The 17,709-nt window shown below is 32.9% G+C and overlaps 2 pseudogenes; one reads left to right on the top strand and one right to left on the bottom strand.

Moving 5' to 3' along the window:
• The first annotated feature begins 2,523 nt into the window (after positions 1-2,523).
• LOC112476892 lies at positions 2,524-2,642 on the top strand (annotated as a pseudogene).
• Positions 2,643-15,473: 12,831 nt separating this feature from the next.
• Positions 15,474-15,592, bottom strand: LOC112476954 (annotated as a pseudogene).
• Between the last annotated feature and the right edge of the window lie 2,117 nt (positions 15,593-17,709).

Genomic DNA, 17,709 nt, shown 5'->3' with positions numbered 1-17,709 from the left:
TTTTCTGGGATATGCGAATCAATAAGGTCTCACATAGCTGGATCAGATTAGAAGTGTCATAGCCAACACTGTGAGGAAGTCAGTTTATGACTTATTGCTTAGAAAAGTTATAAAAGGATGGTTAGAGCATTTTGTCCATATCTGTAATGAAAGGAGAAAGATATTTACCACCTTTCCCTGGTCTCATACCACTTCCCAGGATTGGATGGCATACCCAGTCATGGATAAGACAGATTGTTTCTGTTCCTTTTTCTGGAGTGATGAGTCACATAGAAACCCAATAATTATCTTTTTGTCACTATGAATAACCTCTAGAGGTGGAGTATGGTGGCTGTGGACTCATGTGAAGCGAAGTCCGTGTCCTAGTTCATGTTTATCCTGGTGTCCACCATCTGAACGACATTAACTATCTATTTGTTGAGGTCAGAAAGGGCACTATAAAGAATGAAGATCATTTTGGGACTTACTATTTCCTCTCACAGTCTCTTTATTTTCCTGACTCTTATGTTCATAAAAAGTCAGCTCAGCATGTATGTTCTTATGTAACTTTAAATAGTTGACTTGAATGGAAGCAGCTGGACCTATAGAGGTTATCATTGAGAAGGCTGGCTGAATAGAAATTACATAAGTCAGAAATTTTTAATATTGGTCATTCTAATCATTTTTGATGGTTCCATTATTGTTATGAGTTATAACATGGATTTAGTGGGCTACAGAAAAATGAAGGCTAATGTGCTTAATTTGCTTTGTAAGTCCAGATGGTTTTCTCTAGATCTGTCACCTCATATAGACATTTACAAGTGTAATATGAATACAAATTCACGAATAAATTGTTGCATGTATTGCCAGAGGATGGAAATCAAATACTTTAGCTATTCAGTCCTAAGTAAACAAATAGTCCTACCCAGATAGACCATTAGTAATAGCTCCTCCCCCAAACAAAACTGAATAAAGATATATTTCAATCACTTTAAGAGAGCTATGTTTATATCGATTGTTCTCAGCTGGGGGTGATTTTGCTGCAAAGGACAAAAGGCAATGTCTGGAGACATTTTTGATTCCCACAAATGACAGTGGTAGGGGATGCTATTAGTACTTGGTAAATAGAGGCCAGGGATAATACTAAACATACTACAATGCCCATGAAAATCTCCCAAATAAATAATTATCTGATTCAAAATGTCAATAGTGCCAACGCTAAATAATCCCATCCTATCTTTAGGAGCAGTATTGGAAGAAAATGCACTTAATAGATTGGAGTGTTAGCAACTTCTTATCAGGCTAAATATACTATTTTATAGGCTTTGTCACACAATTAAGGGTGAGTTGTTTTATCAGTTAGCCATATTATCAATTCAGGTGCCAAGTGTTGGTAAGTGATGCTCCATTGAGTTATTTAAAAAATTTTTACTATAGTAAAAAAGGCCTTTGTAGTGTGTAATTGGAAACAGTTGTTTATAGTCTTGGGTCTAGGATTGCTCTTAATTAAAGTTATAGTTTCCATTTCACAGTGGAAATATTTGAAACTTGCCCTACTTTATGGGAATTTAGTTCTGAAAAGATCTGTTACAGAATAAGAATGTTTGAGTCATAACTGTTGATTCTACAAGGTACTTTCTCTTGATTAGAGCCCAATAGGCTAGTAATAATTGATCAAAAGTAATCCACAGATCCACGAATCTCAAAAAACACCAAATAAGTTGATTTTTTAAAAAAAATCACACCAAATCACACTTTTTCTCAAACTGCTAAAAACTATATACTAAAAGAAATCTCAAAAATAATTCAAGATAAAAATACATATCAAATATAAAAAATAAGGGAAAAGAGTAACAACTGACTTAGAAACAATGGACAAAAGAAAATAAATAGCACCTTTAAAGTGCTGAATGAAAAAATAAAAACAAAAATTATCAATGTAAAATTCTCTAGCCAATGAACATATATTTCAAAATGAAGGTTATATATAAAAAAAAAGGCATTTTGTGATAAAATATCTGCTAATTAGAAAAAATAAATTTCAAGTATAAGAACATAAGTGGGTTAAAAATGAGGAGATGGAAAAGATATAATATAACAAAATATAAAAATCTGGAGTACCTATATTAATAACAGAAAAAATAAGGTATGTGACAAAGTATAACGAATGATACAGAAGAACATATAATTTTTATAAAAAAGATCAATTCTTGTAAAAGACATAACAATCTTAAATGTGTATGGATTTGACAAAAGAATTTCAAAATACACAAAGCAAAAATTGACAGAAATAAGAGTAAAAGAGATATTCTAGACTTTTTATAGATGGTAATTTAAAATTTTATCTTTCAAAAAATCAGTAAAGATAGAAATTTGAACATTATCAGTTCACTTAACCTAATTGACATTTATAGAGTCCTCTCTCAACACATTTCAAATGATTTAAATCATAAAAGACATGTTTTCTAACCACAATGGATGAAATTAGTAAAAAGGAACAATGAGGTATCTAGAAAATTCCCCCAAAATTTTAAATGAGCAACAGACTACAGCCATGCCACATTAAACGAGCCCAATCCTGTCTGATCTCGGAAGCTAAGCAGGGGCGGGCCTGGTTAGTACTTGGATGGGAGACCACCTACGAAGACCAGGTGTTGTAGGTGTAAAAAAAATAAAATAAAATAAAATAAAAAATAAGGGATTGTAAGCTGACAGAGTCTTTGCAATCTGTGAGGTCAACCAAGGGTTGCCTCACCTAAAAAAAGAAAAGAAAATGCATTACATTTACTCAGGGTCAGTCCCTCCAGAAGACAGATCTATGACAAACATAAAATAAAATAAAATAAAATAAAATGAGCAACAGACCACAAGTTAACTTTGGATTAAAGACGACAACACAAAAGAAATTATATAATGTTCAGAATTGAATGTATATCAAAGTAAAACTGAATTTGTGGGAGCAGCTAACGTACCTATATTTATTTCCTTTTATGCTTTTTTAGACATTCCTATAACAGATTGCCTAAACTAGCGCTTCACGTTGTATTTGGGTTTATCCATTGTTTTGATGACTCATCACTGATGAGTTCAGGAGAATAAAGTTACAGAACAGGCCTTGTTAGTTGAATGTAAACTGATTTTGATTTTCTTCACAGAGTAACATAAGAAATAAAGCATTAGCAGTGTTCAAGTCTACATACTAAGTGCCAGTCATTGTTATATTATTTTGATGTCTGATTGTATAGGAGCAATGGAGCAACTTTTCTGTTGAAGGCTTTATAGTCCTCAATAGGACTTTTACTGGCCAGATAGGACTCTAAAAGCTAAGACAACACTGCATAGAAATTCCTCTGATACTAAATTTTGTGTATGAAGACCTATATTAGTTTACCAGAGATGCTAAAATAAAATACTAAAAACAATAGAAATTTATTTTTTCACAGTTCTTGAAACTAGAAGTTTAAGGTCCAGGTATTAACAGGATTTGTTTCTTCCGAAAATAGGTTCCATGACTTTTCCTTAGCTCCTGGTGAGTTGGTGGCAATTTTTGATATTACCTGGCTTGTAGAAGCATTATATATTCAGCCTCACATGGTGTTATCTCTGTCTGTGTCCAAATTTCCCACTTTTAAAATGGCACCAATCATTGTATTTGGGTCCTCTCTAATGATCTCATTTTAATTTGATTACCTCCAAAAGACTCCATCTCTAAATAAAATCTCATTCTGAGATACTGAACATTAAGACTTCAACTTATGAAATGCCTGGAGGCACACTTCAATTCATTGTAAGATCTATTCCATTGTCTTCTTCTGGGATGCAACATTGTTAGAACTGTATAATAACAGCAAGGTTTATGACTACAAATCACTTGGTGTCAAGAATTTTCCAACTTCTAAAGTAGACAAAAGCAAAGCCTGTAATGCCTACAGCCTAGCAATTGTATCTATGCAATTTTCCATCTAGAATATTCATATAATTTTACAATTTAACAAAAGAAGAGCAAGGACAATTTGGACACACAAACAAACATGAGAACCATGTCAGCTCCAATATCTAGCAGGTTCAGGAATGTTTTGAGCAACCCCTACCTCCCTTGGAAGGAAGAGCAAACTATTACTTAAACTGGTTCTCATCTCTTCTTCATTTGTCCTGTTAATTTGCCAAAGCCTGAGAGTTAGCGTATTAAATTTTTGCCCCATAAAAGCAACCAAATTCAACTGGGTTTTTATATCAGACTATCCGCTTGGTTGTACTTTGTCATATGTTAACTCTGCTAGTCCCTTGATCTTAGCATTCCCCCAACCATCAGTCCTAAAGCTGATGTATTCTTGCAAGATTTTTCACAGGCTTCAAATTGTCTGGTCTTTTTTTCTCTCCTATCAGCCTTTCTACCCAGGATTTTCCTTCAGTAGCAAATGTACTTTTCTTTCAATAATCTGCATGCTTTAAAGACATTGATTGCTTTAAATTTCTTATGCTACTTCAAATCACCTCTTGTTTGGCAGTTTTGGTGACTGCCAGACTACTCTGCTGCAGGCTCATCACTCTTAGGGTCTGGAGCAAACCTTTCTGTGGCCTTGTTTGTCCTGAGATAGCACCCCTTGTGGCTGCTATTCTTGCTCTGGGACTAGCAGCCATCATACCTGTCATGTCCACTACGGCATTTGGAATAGCTATTTCTGGAAGATGCTGAGCTGGAACACTTCATAGCTATCTTACTCACTTGGAAACTGGCAGAACTCAGCCACCAGCATTCCTTATGACCCCCCACCCCCTCTCCTAGAACATTGTTTTTCACTATGGTGTGGTGCATGTGGATTGGATACACATTATTTTCAAAACCAACAGCATTGATATAACTGGAGTATAGCCTTTTATGGTCATTACCTATTCTATATAGTAGTTATAGATACATACTATGTTATGGACTGAAGGTTTATTTTCCTCAAAAGTTCATGTGTTGAAATCTTGACCTCCTAATGTGCTGGCATTAGAAAGTGGAGACTTTGGAGTGATTAAGTCATGATGGTGGATCCCTTGTGAATGAGATTAGTGCTCTTACAAAAGAGACCCAGAACACTCTCTCATTTTCCCAGCATGTGAGGATCCTGCAAGAAGATGGTTGTCTGTGAACCAGGAATCAGATTCTCACTAGACATCAAACCACCTGGAGACTTGATTTTGGACTTCCCAGTTTCTAGAACTGTGAGAACGATTTATTGTTTAAGCCACTTGATCTATAGTGTTTTTATTATAACAGTCCAAATGGACATGGCACACAACTAATGCCATATGTGCTGACATAAAATAAGATTTACTGAGAAAAAAATTACTAGCAGAGAGGTAATCTACCAAATTTATACTATCGTGCAGTTTATTACAGACATAGATAGATCGTCTACATTAAGGTCAACTTTTCAGTTAAAGGGAATCATTTCCCATAATTCTCACTCTATTTGTAGAGACGAAATGTGGATGAAAAAACTCTAAGGAAAAAACAACCATCCAAGCTCCCTAGTAGAGGAGAGAGTTTTATCTTTTTATTAATTAATTAATTAATCAATCAATCAATTAATTATTTTGGTGAAAAGACAGCCCCTGGTATTAGCAGCTGGAATCAACCTTTTCTACTGAGCTAACTCTGGACCAGCTGAGACAACTTTCTACTAAGTTACTAAAATGTTTCTGTGTGTGTGTGTGCAAATGAGGGGGTGGGAAATGAACCATCTCTTCTCAAAAAACTACATAACTAACATATATTAAAATAATGACAAATCGTATCAATGTATATCTGTTACATATCTTTAAGGAAGAAACTTCTGTATCACCATTAATATGATACTGTTGAACAATCTCTTGTCCAATTATAATTAAGCTATTTTATTTAACTGCATACCAAATAGTTTTGCTTCCAAAATCATGGAATATCATGGCTGAATTCAATTTAACTGGATATTGACATTCTTTCTGTTATAATAGTCTAATTGTCTAGAGCATCATTAGAATAGGCAAGTGAGCTTTAAAAAGATGTAGGATAATAGCTTCTAAGTGTCCTCTTGTCACTTTAAATCACCCTAAAAAAAAACAAGATAAGAAATAAAAAATAAAATATATTGGAACCACTAGGAGAATTTAGAACATTTTGGAAATGTCCATTCCCTTAGAGTAAACAATGGTCCTTCATGTTACATAAGTATATTTATCAATTAACAAGGCACGTATTCTATATTAATCCACTAGGTATGTTCTTCAGGAAATTCTTTTATATTTCTCAAATACAATAATTTTTATTGTGTGAAGTATGTTTGAGTGTTATTTATTTACCTACTTAAAAAGTTAAACCATTTTATGTTAAGCCACTTAAAGATAACAACAGTGTTTCTTTATTTTTAAAAAATTGTTACATATCATATTAAACATTGAAGCATTTGTATGTACAGAACTAAAGCTATTTCCTGGAAAACAGCCTATGGTTAGAGTCAGTCTGTGTAATGTCAAAGCTCTAAATTAAACATGACAGCTTGCTATTGACTTATCTGTCTCTTCCTCTAACTATAGATATTTATATACTAATGCCCATGAAATAAGATCTGAAGCTATGCACTAGTAATACATTCTTGGATACCTTTCTCCACCTAACATGAATAGTTATTTTCTAATGTTTTCTTGTGTTTTTAAAATGCCATTGTTCTATCCAAAGAAGATCTCATATTGGATTTCCATTAAATTATAACTGGTGATACATAATGAAAGCATTCTCTCATTGATTCACTCTCATCTATTTTCATATTCAGGACTATTTCCCACCTGTTCACATATTTACATTTCAGTGTACCTTGTATATCTCTCAGGCTCCATAAATCATCTCTGCTTGTTCTTCTGTGGACACTGTGTTATGTAATATTTCTTTAGCGTAGTCAGGCCTCTCCCCAGGTGAGGTTATTTATTTATTTTTTTTCTACTGGGAGAACATGAATATATGTTATTTGTTTGGGGACAAGTTTTTATTTTACTTCTGTATATACCTCAAGCCCTGACCCAGAATTTTTAGTCACTTTTTTGAATCACATCTAGAAAAGGTGATTAGAATTAAATAAAAATACTTTTTAGAATCAACAGAAACCATTGTACATATTTAGGAGACTTTAATGCCTTAATCTTACTAATGTGTAGAAGATTTATCATTTCATGTATAATTTGATCCTGCAAAACTCCTTACAATATATTATACATGCACACTTTCTAAATTTTTAAAAATTTTATTGTTTTCCAAGTGTATCTTCATCTGACCTCTGATTCATTTGTATGTAATTATCCTTGGCTTGGCTAGTCAAACAACTGAGCAGATTATAAAAACATTTACACAAAAGACTGTGACTTCACAATACAAAATCAAAATATCCCTGCAATTGCTTTCATACAATGAATTGAATTGAGAGAGTACTTACTGTGCTTCCTGATTCCGTGTGCACTTTCCTTTGTTACCTATCACTGCTTGTTTTTATTGTCCATGCTGATTCTTTCCAATCATATGTTGGAAGTTCTGGGATGCCAATTAAAAAGACATATTTTTTCTTTGTTTTTACAATTTAGAAGCTGGGTTTCAGGTGATGATGAAAATGGAATATTAGGTCTATTGTATATAATTCAGGAGCTCAGGTTTACTGAGGATATGGCATAGGATATACAGGATCTTGACTCTAGTCCTGTATAGGAGAGAGTTTGGAGAGCAAATTCAAAATTTACCACCCAGATTTCTAGAGGTGAATCCTGTCTCATACCCTGCTAAATAAAATTATGTGCTTCTAAGCCTTGCTTTCAATGTAGGGGATTTATATGGTTACTTTGGTAAATCACATAAGTCTTCTGTTCTCTGGATAAAGTATGCCAGGAAGGTTAAAGATATTATTTTTAGTGTTCCTTGAAAAAGTAGTTTTTATCCTAACCCAGGACAGTGGCCGTAATAATGGGTTTCCCAAAATCCATTCATTACAAGAAGCCAATATATTTCTACAAATGCTTCATTTTTAAAACGTTGGGTAATTAGTTGACTAAAGGAATGTGAATATGTTATTTAGCATCACATTTTTTTTTTACAAATAGCTTATGGTCTCCTAGTTCTAACTTTGGTGGAAAATTATAAGGATACAACATCAGCTGGAGCTACAGATATGGCCTTTGTCCAGAATAACACCAAATGGTTTCCTTTTGGTCACTCAGAATCACCACCTCCTTGGAAAGATATGAGATGGCATTTCTTAGCTGAGCGTGTTTACTGTCAAAGGGAATTTTAACCCAAAGATTACTCTGAAGGACTAGTTTCATGTAGAATGAATTACTGTGTTTATATCTCTAGAGGAGCGTTTGAAATGATCTTTGGCCAAAGAATATAGAGCAGAGGAGAATTCAACTTTCAGTGTTGAGCTATACCATTTTTTACTCATACTACTGTTTTTTTTACTGAATTGTAATCTGCAATGAGTAGAGACACAATTTTATACATATTCAGTATAGACATGTATTAGAAAATAATGATAACTGAGAATACTATGCCAATGATGTGAGCCATATTTTTCATTTCTTAAAGGCCTTATTTACTAAAATACTTTAAAATTTTTCTCTTATCATATACCTGCCCCTGAATCTACATATCAATAGTAATTGGAGGATCTTTATTCTGTAGAATTGAAGTAATGATAAAATACTAACAATATTTTAAACATGATTGTCAAGAAAATAACAAATTTTGATTATTAGGAATTTGTATAGTTTGTAGAATTCTTAGGTTCTATGCTTTTTTTTTTCTTTTTTTCTTTTTTTTCCTATTGCCTTCTTGGTATTTTGGCAATCTCAATGCTTGTTAACATTATCAACAGAGAATGGAGAGAAATAATACAACCCTCGAATTCATCAATTTTCTATGTTCCTATATTGGAAAAACATTTCTAAAAAAAAAAAAAAGGGTGAAATAAATAGCAGGACTGTACTTACCATGGGCATAGGGAACCATATAGAAGAATGCTGGCATGATACACAGTTTTGACATAAGAAACATGCAAACTTGTGGAGAATTTTCGTAAGAGTTTATTTAAGCCAAACTGATGACATATGCCAGGGAGCAAGATCTCAAATGTTCCGGAGAATAACAGTTTTGCAGTTTCTTTCATGCATTTGAAATTAAGGAGAGAAAGTAAGGAAGATTGGAGAAAGCAAGAAGAGTTCGGATTATAGGATAGTTAACGAGATCATGTTCTCTCTTTAGAGTTAATACCCCCTTTGAAGGATATTACTTCTAGTATTTCAAGTGTGTATTAACCTAGATGCACAAGAAAAATAAACAGGGCTGGCTTAAAACCTTTCACTAAAGAGGTTATAGGCCTGGGGCATGACTACCCACCATGACCTTCCCAGTTAGGAATTTATGATCAGATCACCCTGTGAGGTTACTATTTATAAACCCATTTTTTTCTTCCACAATAGGAAATATGATGAGGATCCAAGTAAGAGGCTGACAGTAGAAATAGAAGAAATTTATTCCAGATACAATTAAGGTGCCAAATATGAAGATTTTTAGAGTATTTAAAGAAAGAATGAGGGTTATAGTTCAGATTTTTAATATTGGTTAATGTATAAATAAAAAATGTGATTAATAGAGACCAAGTCTAGAACTAGAAACTCTGGATTGGGTACTGAGAGAAAGTTAAAATTAATTCACTCAATTTTGGATTTGAGTTTGGTATACCAACCGCATGTCTTGATACATAGTTTCCCATTCCTGAATTATTTTCAATAGGTGGGGATTGAAGAAAAAGTCACAAAACACTATTTAATGGATCTTTTGACCTAAATATTGATCATTTCATCCAGGTTACATTAAAAATATTACTAGAAAATGAGTTATCAAAATATCATAATTAATGTCTTTCTCATATACAGTTGTAATGACTTCTAATGTCACTCCATTCACAAGGAGATGCTAAAATCATTATTCATTTGCCTACATGTATTTTCCCAAATAGATCATTACAGAAATAAAAGTTTTTTTTTTTTTTAAAAGATACTACTCAGAACTAGAAGGAAGACAAGAAAATCTGGATAGAAAGTGGATACTCTCTCATTTCTGAATCCACTTCAGTCTGTCTTTTTTATCACATACAGAGAGGCACAATGTTTTCCTCTTTTCAAATAATTATAACTTAAGATTTTATGTATTGATCCTATAACTAATAAAAAAGGTAACAATATATTACTATCAGCAAGTTTTGAAAATTTTCTGCCTTTAAATATTTTCATTATTTTGGATAAAATTACAAGTGATAGAACAAAAGCTCTTTACTAGACATTGTAAATACTGGTTTTAATTATAATATTAAATAATTGGTTAGCTTTCTTTTTTGGTTTGTGTCTGCATGTATGCTTGCATGCATGTTTGTGTGTGTGTGTGAGAGAGAGAGAGAGAGCATGCATGGTTTTATGTGTCCATTGTCAGAAACGTGTTTTCCACACTATTATTTTTCATAAGAAGGCCCTGGAAGCCTCAACTGGTTTTCATAACTTAGAGGTGGAGCATAATCTGACCCAAGGTAGCTCTGTTAGGTCTCAGCCTTAAGAGAACTAGTAGCATCGATATTACTGTAAACTTGTAAGTGAACTGCTGAAGAAACTGCATTTTAACAAGATTCTCAAATGATATGGGTGCACAGTAAAGTTTGAGAATTCTACTCTAAGCCAAGGCACTATATGAATCAGGAACACTTCTACGTGATAAATTCTGTGAGAAAGTAAATGCTGATGCCTTTCATGTTAATTTTTTGAATACCTGCCCACATGAGATTTAAAAAAGAGGCTTGGCATCAAAAAAGAGCTAATGTATTTTGTCTTATAGTTGAAGTTGAGACATGTGCTCATCCATACACTGCTGCATTCAATTCCAAACTGCATTTCATGGGTTTGTAGTTTCCTTTTTCATCTGTATAGAGAATGAACAACTTTGATGTTTTTTATGACAAATAAAATTAAAGTGTAATGAAGGGTTGTACAATGGGTTATTATTTGTTAATATATTCATACTAGGGTTTTGAAGATTTGAAGTCACTGCCAAGATCTTGTAAATTTCTTGATGTTCTTAGAACTATATGAATGCAAAGCAATAGTAGTAATTAGCTTTAGACTTGGGGGTAGTTTGAGCTAAAAGAAAAAGAAGGAAATGTTAATAATTTCAAAGTATTTTATGTGTATGTCTGAACAGTCTTTAGAAAGAAACAAATATTTTAGTATTTGTATACTATAAAAACATGCTCAGTGCTAATTTAAATGTATGACATTCATTGTGGTATAAATTAAGTTAAAAAAAACTGATCACTATTCATTAAGGTAATTAGAATGCATTATGTAATCTGTTCAGTAGTCATGTAAGAGGCAAAATTATCATTACAGATAGTTTACTCATTATGTCCTACTCTGAAAACCCATTAATTACATATTTTATTTTTCATTCATTGACAGCAATTGTCCATAGCTTCTGAATGATTCATAAATATATATCAACAGAAAGAACTCTTTTTTCAATAAATATTGTCTGTATTATGAGCTCAAACTTTTTAAAAATATTTTTATGAATATATACCATTGGAAATTTTAAAATTAGAGAAGTGAATAGATTATACAATTCTGGTTTATTGAATAGAGATTTGCTATCACTATGTACCTTCATCGTTCTTCTCCTCTTTCTTATATGCAAACACTGAGATAAATATGTACTAAAAAAAATATTTCTAGTATTTGTTCTTTCATAGACTACATCTAGGATAAGAAATTCCAATTACTTGGTTGAGTTATGTAGGAATATGTGTCTCTTTAATGTATAGGTAAGAGAAAAATATTACATTGTACATTTTATTAGAAAACCTATTGCATTGATGTTATTTATAGATCTTAGAAGAGTAACACATTGATTAGAGAAGGAAAGAAAGTATTGAATTAGCTTTATCATTGCAAATGTACCACTTTGTAATCATGCTTAAACAGCATATATTACAAAAATAAAGTACACCAATCTGTCAGATTATTTGGGGTACAAGTTTTGCTTATTTACAACACTAAATTCTGTTTATCGCCTAGATAAGGTTATTGTAATTTGTGTGTTTAGAAGATAAAGGGTTCTTCTTCTGACTAAATTTTGTTCTGCATATAACTCTAGCTTACATTATTTATTCTCAAACATTTTCTCATAAACATATTTCCTTTCCTTTTTGGTTATAAATGCAGTAAGGAAAACAAAGTATTTAAAAAGCCAACAACAAAAAGCAATTCCTATTAAGGAGAAATCTAGTTGTTTTTTTAAGCCATTCTAGAACTCAGAAATATAAAAGTAAACTCTCCAGAGGCAATTGTGATGGAAGGAGAGGTACTAGAAATGATATAATGAGTAAGGAATTAGGAATCTGATTAAAGTGAAGAAGCATGCCCAGAATGAAGGAATGGAGCAGAATAAACTGGCTACACAAAGTACATTATGTTACGGTATTAATCAGTTCTAATATAAGTGTGATTTGTAGACCAGCTGTATCAACTCTGGCTGCCTGTTAAAAATGTGGAATCTTGAGACTCATTCTCAAATTTACTAAAAAAAGAATCTCTTCCAGTAAGGTCCAGGAATCTGTGTTTTAACAAGCTTTCCAGGTGATGCATATTAAATTTCTAGAAGTGTTGTACTAGACTCTAAACACTTCTAGGTTATTCACCATTGGTACCCAACACCTGCCACATAGTAGACAATCAGTAAATATTTCTTGAGAGAAAGAATTCCAGAGAAAGAATGGATCACTGTGGCATGAAAACAAGACATTCATAGTAAATAAAACGTGAAAATTTTACTCTAGGTTACTACAACCATGTATTATTATATATTCACCTTCCCTATAGTTTTTTGCACTAATAATTTATTATACAGGTCCATAAACTCTGGAAACAGGTAGTTGTTATTTATTTATTTATTTTTCATATTGACCTTGTGCTTGATAGCATTATGGAGATTCATCTGTATTTCCTTACATTAAGAATAACCTGTACACTCTGCACCTGAGACAGAGCTTATATGTGTTGCTCAGTGTAACACTAGAGACATACTGTCTCCACCAGCTTAATGATGGTACTTCTTCTGTCATTCAGCCATGCTACTCCATTTAGTCCATTCCATTCATACTCTTATGCACCTTTAATTCTTGTTCAAAATGTCATTTGACATTTTTATAATAGCTAACTATCCATGCCAAAGAGTCTAGCAAAGAAACAAGATTAAAAATAATTGTAATAGTTGCCTTAAATGTTTTAAAGCACTATTTTAAGTTATTATTTTTAATTGCTGTTTCACATAAAGAAGGCAATGATTATCCATACCCTGGGAGAAAGGGAGACTATGAATAATTGAAATGCATGGCTAATTATTGTCCACTGATACTGTTATCTTCTATGCTACCATGCATTAGATTTTTAACACTCAGAAAACATTGACTATTCTGTTTTAGCTCTTGCTTTTGTCAATCCTGAGTATAAATATTAACCACAAGTGGCATAATTCAAATTTGGGGAACAAAGAAAAAGAAATAGTAGCAAAAGAAAAGGGCAGTTTACTCAAATTCCATAACCAACTCCTAACTAACTTCAAAGCTTGCTTTATAAGTATGCATGCATTCATCTATTTCTAAGAATTATGCAGTATTAAATTGTTATTAGTGCTGTATTCAGAGCTGAAGAGCAAGTAGAATCAATTACATTTACTTAGGGCATGCATTCTCAACAGGGGTGATAGTGCACACAAGGGAGCAAAAACTGGTTTTTGAGAAACAAAACAGACCAAAAGTCTTACTCTTTTTTTATATGTAAAGTACAAGTATACTTGTTGTACACAAACAGAAATGTATTATCTGTGGCATTAAAATTTCATGTGGAGTGATTAGAAAACACAAATGTCTATAAAGGCTTCATTGGAAGGTGATAATGAAAAAAGAAGTTTGAGAAATGATGACTCAAAGGAAGGCTAAACACAATAATAATAGTTGCAATTCCAGATTTTCTTATTGTTGGGGAATTGAGCTTCTGTATAGCAATCTGTTTGAAAATGGGATAGGGTTAAGGTGATGATTGTAGAGTTAGACAACGTTGCTTGGCCTGTATAATCCAATCCCCTTGAATGCAGGCAGGATCTGTGACTGTGATGTATGTGTATCCCATGATTAGATTACATGGTAAGGGTGAAGGCATTGTGCAAATGAAATTAAATTCCCAAGTCAGTTGACTTTGTGTGAATCAAAAAAGGGATTATGCTCAGTGTGCCTTCTGTAATCAGGTGAGGTCATTTAAATAGAGTGAAGCATCAGAGACATCCTCTTGGCCATCTTGAAGAAAGCAAACAATCATTTTGTGAACTACCTAGGAAAAGAAATGATCTCAGGAGCTGAGGCCTCAGCCCTACAATGGCAAGGAAATGCATTTTGCCAACATCTATGTAAGTTTGGAAGAACTGTGAGCTTCAGATAAGAACTGCAGCTCTAGCTGACACCTAGATTGTGGTCTTCTAAGACCAGAGAACTGCCTGGACACTAACCCAGGGAAACTGTCAGAAAATAAATGGGCATTTTGTAAGTTGCTAAATTTGAAACAATTTGTCACAAAGTCGTAGAAAACTAATACACACTCTAAGTACATAATTTTTAATTAGATTTGTGTGATTTCATAGGTATTTGGAGGTTGGTATGGATAATAAACCTACCTGCCACACCCACGCTACCAGACAAAAAAGAAGATTTTTTAAAATTATTTAATTTATTTAAATTAAATTCAAGTATATAGTACATTGGTTAGACATCTATATAGTTCATAAAACAATCCCCCTAATTGCTCCTTCTCTCCTCTGACTCTCCACCTAGCCATTACATTAATGCTAAATGCATTCCCTATGCGGTCCTCCCCACACCCTTGACCATGTATCAATTACTAATTTGTACTACTTTAACCCTTCACCCCATTCTCCCAGCTCCCCAACTCCCCTCCTCTCTATCCACTAATTGTCCACTATATTTGTGAGTCTGTTTTTGATTAGTTTGTTCTTTTTGTTCCTTAGATTCCGTATATAAGTGAAATCGTATATTATTTATTTTTCTCTGTCTGACTTATTTCCCTCAGCATAATAACCACTAGGTCCAAATGCAAATGGTAGGATTATTTTTTTTAATGGTTGAGTGATATTTCATTGTGTAAAGTTTTAATTAAAAAAACACTGAGTGAGAAACTAAGTGCTAAAGTTAATCACCCTTTCCAAGTTTCACCTAGGATGAACGTTTTTCTGATAGTGATGTTAAATGAATTATGTATGTATGTATGTATGTATGTATGTATGTATGTATGTATTTATTTAGATGAGGCAACCCTTGGTCGACCTCACAGATTGCAAGGACCTTGTCAGTTTACAATCCCTTATTTATTTCTTTTTACACCTACAACACCTGGTCTTCCTAGGTGGTCTCCCATCCAAGTACTAACCAGGCCCGATCCTGCTTAGCTTCCGAGATCAGATGAGATCGAGCTTGTTCAGGGTGGCATGAGAGTCAATCTGAGTAACCTGAGATAAGATGGTGCTTTAGTAGTGGATCAAAAACTAGAACCTAGATCTTCTAGGCAACTAGAACTTTTTCTCCTACACTGTCCTACTTCTGTCCCATTATCAAAATTTATTTATCCATTTGATTTATGATGTTGCTTATCAGAAAATTGTACTTTAAGTGAAGTAAAGAAGAAAAACATTTTTTTTTATTGTAAAGGCATATAAAAATGCATGACTGGGATAAAGATATACAGCTATGCTTAGTACTTTTATTTTATGATAAATTCTATTAATTCTCTTAAAATGTCCCTATCCATGATATATTTTATGTTAAAATTGAAAACTGACATATCCTACTGTAGTGCCTCCTTCACAAGATAAAAAATTGATTTTCTATTCAGTTTCAGATCTGTAACTAGATTATTTATTAAAAAGTTCTATGCTAGGGAGATTGTCTCTCCCTAAAAGTTATAAAGAAAGTAGAAAATATTTGAACTCTTCTCTGATGTATAGAGAAGCCCCATATTCTGTGTATGGTATTATCCATTTACTTATCAATATTTCATAAATTCCTTCACCAAACATTACAATTATCTATTTTTCTCAAAGATTATGTGTCCATACTGCCTTAATTTCTAAATTTCATATTATACTTAATACAGTTTATATTCAGTTTTCAAGATTGATAAATGCTTCTATTTCTGCTGTGAAATTAACTGAATTGAAAAAGATTCCTACATGAGCTGAGTGCATGATATCTTTTAAGTTATTTATAACTTGCATATAGTAATGCCACTTTTAGCTCCTCCAAAAATCTCTCCTATACAAATGCCTGAGGGATATTGAGCTACTATAATACATACTGTGCCCCTTTGAAAGGTTTTGTGAGTCATCCAGGATAGGCAGTTTCTATATTAACAACTTTGATAAGTACCTCAGTAGAGGCATTTGAAGGCAGAAAGATCTTGTTCTAGGAACCACAAAATGTGGAACTACAGGACTACAGACTGTGGAAAATTATTATAAACATACATTTTAGGCAGAAACTTCTTTGAAAATTTGAATGTACATTTGCAAATACTTCCTAAAGTTCATCTGGAAAGTTCAGCTTCACAAAAATTTTAGATACTTCATATTTCTTCCCTTTAAAATTATTCCATTTACTCTCCTCAAATAAACATATACGAAGAAAAATATTGTACTAGTTTCCAAGTGCTAATTTAACAAATTACTGCAAACTCAGTGGTGTAAAACAACACAAATTTATTCTTTTTGTACACCAGTTGTCTGACGTGGGTCTCACTGGGCTCGAATCAACATTTCATCAAAAATGATTCCTTGCTTCTTAGATTCTAGAAGCTGCCAGCATTCCTAGGTTCCTAGCTATGTTACTTTAATCTCTGCTTCCATTACCAGGTGACCTTTTTTCTCTCTCTGATCTCCTGTTTATCTCTATAAGGACCATTATGATTACATCGTGAGACCTAGATAATTTTCTCATTTCAAAATCCTTAATCCCAACCACAAAGTTTCTTTTTACATAAAAAGTGGCATTCACTGGTTCTGGGATTAGGATATGAACATCTTTGAGTAAAGTGGTGCGGATTTACAGTGATTAGAAGACTACCATGACTCAAGACTCAATTTGTTGTTTATTCAACTGAGATGTTGGAAGCCATATGATTACTGGTCTTATAAGATAGAAAAGTGTTATGGCTAGAATGCATATATCATCAAGACATGGTCATGGAGCTTAGAATAGCCTACCGGTTAGCTACTACTCTTTGGTTATACCAGAGATTCTTTTCTTCAGAATATGGAGGGTTTCAATTTCCACAGAGTTATCAAGTGCATGAAATATTTCTAGATTGCAGCTGTAGAATGACATTCATGATTATTTGGTTCCTTTTTTCTTAAATATTGAATATGTTGAGATTAAATAGATATAAAAACAGCTAGTAGCTAATATGCTCAATAGTGTAGTGCAATAAATATAAAGTAGTGATATTTTTTGCTCTGGATTCATCCAATATACCCTTCTAAAAATATATTGAATAATGGCAATTATAAATAATATTTTTATGTTTTTTTTATAAACTGCCAAGTGCTTTATATTTATTAATTAT

The sequence above is a fragment of the Pteropus alecto genome, unplaced genomic scaffold, assembly GCF_000325575.1.
Source record: "Pteropus alecto unplaced genomic scaffold, ASM32557v1 scaffold81, whole genome shotgun sequence".
Classification (NCBI taxonomy): domain Eukaryota; kingdom Metazoa; phylum Chordata; class Mammalia; order Chiroptera; family Pteropodidae; genus Pteropus; species Pteropus alecto.
The sequence above is the reverse complement of the archived record's forward strand: the minus strand, read 5'-3'. Positions and strand labels throughout refer to the sequence as shown.